Source organism: Neovison vison, chromosome X (genome assembly GCF_020171115.1).
Source record: "Neovison vison isolate M4711 chromosome X, ASM_NN_V1, whole genome shotgun sequence".
In the NCBI taxonomy this organism is placed as follows: Eukaryota; Metazoa; Chordata; class Mammalia; order Carnivora; family Mustelidae; genus Neogale; species Neogale vison.
Window position 1 is genome coordinate 70,471,808 of NC_058105.1, and position 7,262 is coordinate 70,479,069.

The window sequence follows — 7,262 nt, forward strand, 5'->3', positions numbered from 1 at the left end:
TAACCGAGGGTACCTCAACCCTACGCCTGTCTTGTGGGTGCGTGACTAGTTAACTACAGTGCTTACGTGAGCGCCGGGCATGTGGCACCTATTGTAGAAGTTGCTTTGCATCGATTCTGCCAAATACCTCCCAAAAGGCTGCCCTGGGCCCCCAGCCCCACCCGCAGCAGTGGGCAAAAGCACCGCTTTGCTCACAACCACTGCCACCCTTGGAATGGTTCAGCTCTTTGATCGTCCCAAGTCCAGACTGTGAACACCGATTCGAGGTTTTAGTTCACACTTCCGGCAATGGTGATGGTGAGCAACTTTTGGTGCCTGCACTGGCCGCTGGGATTCCCTCTTTTTTTTGAACCGCCTCGGAGAGGAAGAGGGGCCGGCAGGAGGGGGGCAAAGCCCGGCCTGTGCACCAGATCTGCCTGCCAATACAGTTCCCGGAGCAGAGTCACGGACCAACCTGATGGTCCATCGTGGTCGAGTGATTGCGACAAAGACTGAAAGGCGCGTAAATATGACATCGTTTGCTCTTGGGCCCTTCGCAGGGAAAGTATGCCCGCCTCCCGCCCCCCCATCCCCTGATCGGTGACTGCGGGCTTCCCGTGCCCAGTTTCCCATCTGGCCCTAAGTGCCACTGTGGAAAACAGGCCGGCGAATCCTCTGTGCGCTCCGTGCCTCACCTCCGTCCCGACCTTTCGTCCCCAAGACCCGGGAGACAGGTGCCACCGCCCCCGGCTCGGTGGATGGAGAGACGGAAGCTCAGAGCGGTGATTCCAAGTGGAAAGCAGGTTCTGGGCAAGGGAGGCGGGACCAGAACAGCCCGAAGCAACGCCAGGACTCACGGACACCCAACTCCCACCCGCTGCAGAGCGAACCAATGGCGCTCGACCCCATTGGTTAGGGCCTCGAGGGGCGGGCCAACAAGGGGCGCGCTGGTTGGTGGGGGGCGGACCAATGAGGAAGCGGCCGCAGTCCCGTCGGAGGCGCGCGCAAGCCACACGTTGTTTGAGGCGATCTCGAGCCGTTCAACGCCACACCGCGTGGCGTGGAGCCTGTGGTGAGGGCCCGCGTCGTCTGGACGCCGAGCGACTCCCGCCGCCCCTCCGGCGCCCTCGCCTCTCACCCGTCGCGCCGGGACCAGGGCGGTCGTCTCCCTCAAAGCCCGGCTGCGCGGCGTCACCAGCATGAGCGCTCCGAATGAGGGGTCTGTCTGGGGAGCGGGTTTCGGCCCCGAGGGCGGGGAGCAGGCCGGCGTCCGCCCCTTCGGCCCCGGGGCCCCGTGGGCCCCGCGAGCCCCGGGGACTAGGTCTGGATGTGGGCCCGCCGCGGAGCGGCGAGGGCGAGGGCGTGTTCGCAGACGCCGAGGGCTTCGAGTCCGAGCGGGAAGTGCTGGAAGCGGGAGGGCCGGTGCTGTGGGGCCGCGAAGGCCGCCCCGGCTCCCCGGCCGACGACAAGGGGGACGCCCCGGACTACGCGGCCCACCTGGCTGACGAGTCCGCGGCGGACATCGTGCAGCAGCTGACAGACCGCGACGCCCTGGGCCTGCGGAGAAACCCGTCCCCCGAGAGCTGCGCAGCCGAAGCGTCGGGCAGTTGGGCGGGCCTCGACGCGGGGCCCAGTGGGCGAGGCGCGCTCGTTCTGGGCCGCGTGGAGTCGCAGCCGCCTTCCGCCGCCGCCGGGCTGCGCGTGGCTGGGCCCGAGGGCAGCCGAGCCTGGGGGAACCCGAGAAGAGGCGCTAAGAGCAGGGCGAATGCCAGGGCGGATCGCCAGCGGCCCTCCGCCGCCACCGCCGCCACCCGCCGCCACCGCCGAAGGCCTGGGCGCCCCGCTGCCTTCCGACCCCGAGTCCTCCGATGAGTTCGGGGAGATACAGCTGATGAGGGTGAGCATTTACTCCAAAGAAGGAGGCCAGGCCAAGCCCAGCAGCCCCGAGGATCCCGGGGACACACCCAGACACTCGAATTTCCGCATCAGGGAGAATTTCCTGCACGTGCCGGGCCCTTTCCTGACCTCGGCTCCCCGAGGATTCACTTCGGTTGTGGAGAGGCAGGCCATCGGAGAGCTGGACATGCCCTCCTCCAAGAAAATGCAGAGTGTGGTCTGGGGGAAGGGGGGAGAGCAGGCCCACCTACCGGGGAGCTACTGCTGTTGCTGCGACTGCTGCTGCTGCTGCTGCTGCAGGCGGCTTGTCCCGGGCCACCTCTAGGAGGAAGGTGACCCAGGAGAAGAAATCCCTAGGGGGCCCCTCAAGAGTCGCCTCGGGGAAAAGCTTTCCTTCCTGGGGGCAGAGAGTCTCGGCAGCTCCCGTGGAACCGGCCACCTTCCCCCCAATCTCTGGTGTCCCGCTGCTTGGCAAGTCCAAGAAGCATTCCGTGGGCCCTTGGGGAATCAAACAGCCCAAGCACACGGGGGCCGGGAAGAAATCGGTGGCCAGGAGGACTCGGGAGGCGGAGGTGGTGGCGTCGGCAGGAGAAGGCACTGACTCAAGCAGAGACGCATTCCCAAAGGGCCAGGTGAGTAGGCCATGCTCCTTCTCTCTGGGTGCCCTTGCTCTCCCCCTGCCCCTCCGGCTCTGCCCAGTTCTTTACCCATGCTGCCTCTGTCCCTACTTCAGGGGTTGCCGTGGGTGCCCCTGGGTCATTGGGATCACTGGGATGGCAGATCGGCTCGTCGGTCGTTTTCACAGGGGCAGGTATTAACCTGGGGTAGCACTGCGTGTGAGCCCGGCACCGTTCTGAACCCTTGGCACGTTTCCTGCCTCCTTCCCCCAGAGAGGGGTCTGGATGAAGGGAGGACTGGTAGCTGATTGGAAGCCAGGAACCCCTTCAAAGTTTGGAGCACAACCCTTCAGGCTTTAGCTGCCTGGGCTTTGTCAGTGGCCTACTCGTCTCCCTGGCTCAGCCCTGCCTCCTGGCCTGGGGCTGATTGAGGGAGAAGGTGCCAGCCAGATCGGGCTCCGAGTTCCCTTGCCCATTCCCTGCCTCACCTCAGCTCTTATACACACGTGGGTACACCTACACACACACACACACACACACACACACATCCCAAGGCCAGATGGGTGAGAAATTTTTCTTTTAGCTTCCAAAACAGAGGCCAGGGCCATCTTGTTTGTGCATGCATCGTGGAGAATGCAGCACTGGCGACCTCCAGGCCAGAGCCCCCCAAGTCCCAGGAAGCTCGGAACCCTTGGCTCCGAGCCAGGGAGACGTCCTGCCCAGAGGGCCTGCACCCTCCGGTGAGTCTTGTGGGTGTCAGAGGAGTGCGGGGGAGAGGGGAGGAGGAGGGGAACCTCTGGCTCTGCTGGGGGCTCAGTTCTGCGCCCCGCCTCCCCGGGCAGCTTCTCGCACAGGATGTGGGATGTGGACAGGATTGACCTTAAGCCGTGTCCTCCCTCCACGTGGGGTTTGTGCAGCAGGGGTGATGCGTGGCAGTGCCCCAAACTGCAGCCCCAGACACAGCCTTTCAGCAGCACGGAGCCTTTCTTCTGATGAGTCCTGTTTGGGCGCGTTGCTCCTGCCAGGGCCTGACTGTCGATGCTGCTCTGGGAAGAGTCCGAGCCAGAGCCACGGTCCCTGGGGCCCACCCTCAAGGATGGGCTGGCTGCCCCTGGGGGACAGGGGGGATGGGTCCAGAGAGAAGGTTGGAGCCGCTGGCGGAGCAGGGGCCACTGGTTGCCAGCAGAGGGTGGTGCTGCCTCACGTTGGACCCCCCCTGAGACCCTTTGCACCTCCCTGGGGGCCTTGGAAGCTGGATTTGATGTTCTTTCCGTCTCAGGTGACCAGGAGCCACTTGACCAGCCCCCAAGGCCGGAGAGGCAGCAGCAGCCGCCAGCTGGCGCACAGGACTGTCCTCGGGTAATGCTTCCTGTGGCTCCTAGAAAGGCTGGCCCAAACTAGAGGGTGGGATCCGGGTCCAGGCTAGACTGACCTGGGTGCCCCCGCCCGCCCACCCCGATCTGCTCGCCACAGAGGGAAGGTGCCGCCTTTCCACTGAGGAGCCTCTGGGGGTCTAGCCACTGGGCCTGGGGATGTAGTACCCGCGGGAGAGGGGGAGGTGGAGGAGAGAGGAAGCCAGAGGATACTAATGGTTTCTCTCTCTGTGTCTGCTGTCTGCTGGCCTAGTGTCTCGTGCTACAGAGAGAAATAGACGATCTCAAAGAGCAGCTTGGTATGAGGAACCTCTGGCTGGGGCCGGGCTGGGGCAGAGGCAGGCTGCGGGGTGGGGTGGGGGTCCCCAGGGCAGGACCCGGGATGGGCTGCAGGTGCAGGCGGCCTCCCAGGGACCACCGTTCCTTGGGGAGGAGACCCTGGCAGGCCTGACCCGGGAGCCTACAGTGCGTGTGCAGCTAGGTGTGCGCACAGGCGGTTCAGTCGTGCCTCGCCTGCGTGGCCGCTCTGCCGGCGGGAACAGGTCGCACAGGTCTCCCGCCTTTAGGACGTTTGCAGATGCCGCCTTGATTTTCCCTTTAACAGTTCCTTGGTATGGCTTGCAAGGCGCGCGCGCGCGCGCGTGTGTGTGTGTGTGTGTTTCTGAGTCTGACCGAGTCGCATGTGTGTGTGTGTGTGCGTGTGTGTGTGTGTCCGAGTCTGACCGAGTCGGATGTGCCCCAAAGCTGGAGAAGTACCTGCACATCGCGTTCCTTTAGAGGATGTGTCCATAGTGAGTGGAGGTGGTGGCTGAGTGAGTCAGGCCTGCACTCCTGGGATAGGGGCTGGAGGGGGTTTCAGGTTGCAGGGCTAGGCGGTTCCCCACGGGGACAGGGGGACGGGCTCCTCTCTCCCCACGTCTGGAGGGTCTGCTTACGCCTGTCTCTGTTTCAGCAGCCATGCGGTCCCTGACTGACAAGTTCCAGAGCCTCTGAAGTGAGTGTTACACACTCCATTCCCCTTTGCACCTTGGTGGCGGCCTGTGCAGCAGGGCGGGGGCTGGCCCTGGCTTGCTGCTCCTCCCTGAGCCTGCTCTGTCAGACAGGTTGAGCCCAGCATCTCTGCGCACGAGGAGCATCTGGTGCCTTTGGAGCCAGGGAGCTGTGGCCAAGCCGGTTCCCTCCTGTTCGACCTCGGCCAAGACTTCCTCTCCCTGTTCTTTTGCCCCCTCTCCAGCCCCATTCACAGCAGTTTCAAATTAAAGTACCTCTCAGGGGCGCCTGGGTGGCTCAGTGGGTTAAGCCGCTGCCTTTATCTCAGGTCATGATCTCAGGGTCCTGGGATAGAGGCCAGCATCAGGCTCTCTGCTCAGCAGGGAGCCTGCTTCCTCCTCTCTCTCTGCCTGCCTCTCTGCCTGCTTGTGATCTCTCTCTGTCAAATAAATAACTAAAATCTTTAAAAAAAAATAAAGTACCTCTCAGGTCTGTGGTCTGCCCTCTCTGTGGGGTGAGGGGGCTGAGCTGTGCAGTGGGGAGGGGTGGGAGAGGGGAGGGGCGGGGAGGGGCAGGGAGTTGCTCCCTGCCCCAGCCTTTGCCTGAACAGGGCCTCCTGGGTCCTGTGGTAGGCCTTCTCCTTGTGGGGAGAGTGGGTTGGCCTGTGCTGGGTGCTGGCTGCCCCCTCTGGGGTCTGCGTGGGCTCTGTCTGGCCACCTGAGCATTTGCTCCCTTTCCCCCGCAGGTCCCCTTGAGGTTCTTCCCTCATGTCCCCCTCTTTTTGAGTCTTGGGGGTGCTTCGCGTTCATCCCCTGCCCCCGACCCCTCCCCCTTCAGCAGGAACTCAGGACCCCTGCCAGAGCCTCAGCCCCCCCTTCCCTTCCCTCCTTGGGATCACTGTCCTGCTCCTCCCAGCCCCCCTGCTCTGCTGTCTGAGCGTCCTTGATCACTCCCGTGGCTTGTGGCTTTCCCTCGCTGGCCCTCCCTGCCCCTGTGCTTCAACAGGCATTAGAAAGCACAGCTGAGCTCCTCTTGGCCCTTCCTGGGCCCAGCGCCCTCTGTGGAGTCCTTCCCTCCCTCTGGTGCCACCGCGCCCGAGGACCACTGGCGCGGGAACTGGTGCACCTTCCCCTCTCCTCTTTAGCCCTGGGCCTTGAGGCTGGGTTTCCAACCCTGTCACTTCTCCCTCCTTGGGTTCAGTGGCGGGTTGGACGCAGAAGTCACAGCCCAGTGGGGTTGTTGAGCAGGTACAGGGAACCCGTACAGGAAGGTCAGGGAACCGGGCAGAAAAGCACAGGTTTGTCTCTGGGCTGGAGGTGGGCGCAATGAGGCTTGTGGGGGCTCTGGGCCGACCAGGGGCAAAGGGCCCGCCAGCAGCCAGAATCGGATGGGCTAGCCACCGGAGCTCTCCCTTCCCTCCTGTCCAAATCACCTCACCCCCTCCTCCAGCGTGGTCGTCTTCGGTCCCTTGGTTGCAAAGTGGCCATCCCCTTCCATGGCAAGGGTGCGTGACGGGTCTCGATGTGCCCGCGTAGTCCTCTTCCAATGCTGTTTGACCTCCACCATGGCCCAGATTTTTCTGGAGGCGCTATTTCCGTGTCCCCGCTCAGGCTCCCCGACTGCTCCTTCAGGTCACAGGAGATTTAGTCCAGACTCCGTGTTCCATGTCGCCCTCGCTGATGGGCGGGGATGGCTTCCTTCCTTCAGCCGGGGCCCAGGGCTGTGTGGCCTGAGACTCAGAGGGTCAGAGCTGGGTCTGAGTGAGGTGAGGGTCGCCTCTGCCAGACCAGACACCCTTCCTGAGAGACCGGGTGTTTCGGGCACAGAAAGCGGGCTGGGGGTTCGAGGGTCATGGTTGGTGTGTGTATTGGTGTGTGTGTGTGTGTGTGTGTGTGAGAGAGAGAGAGAGAGAGAGAATAAAACTAATCGGGGATAAGATCATGTCCGTGGACGGACAGCGAGGTGATTCAGGGTGTTAAGGGAGAGGAGACTGTGGTCAAGGGCCTACAAGGGATTGAAGGAGCGGAAGCAAGGGGCAGCCCTACCTTTCAGGGGGTGCCGTTAAATGGGTATAACTGGAGGGAAATGATGTGGAAGTCCCCAGAGCCCCCGGACGGGGTGCAGGGATGCTCAGTGTCACGGGCCCCCAGAGGAGGCTGAGGATCCGACTCTGTGATCCTCTGAGGTCTGAGCCCTCCTGGGTGTGTTGAAGGAAGGGCAGTGGGAGGGAAGGCTACCTCGGAGTGGCCGGGGCGGGCCTCATCTTAGCAGCAGGGAGCTTGCTCCGGAGACTGCTCTGCCAGGTGCTAACGGGGACAAGGGCAGGATGGGCACAGTGAGGATGGGAAGTAGAGACTGGCTTCCCCGTGGGGAAGACTGGGCCGACTTGGTTCCCCCCTTGCGCCCT

General features: G+C 63.4%; 1 pseudogene; it reads left to right on the forward strand.

Annotated features, from left to right (window-relative positions):
- The first annotated feature begins 1,178 nt into the window (after positions 1–1,178).
- LOC122896609 lies at positions 1,179–5,159 on the forward strand (annotated as a pseudogene).
- The last annotated feature ends 2,103 nt before the right edge of the window (positions 5,160–7,262 follow it).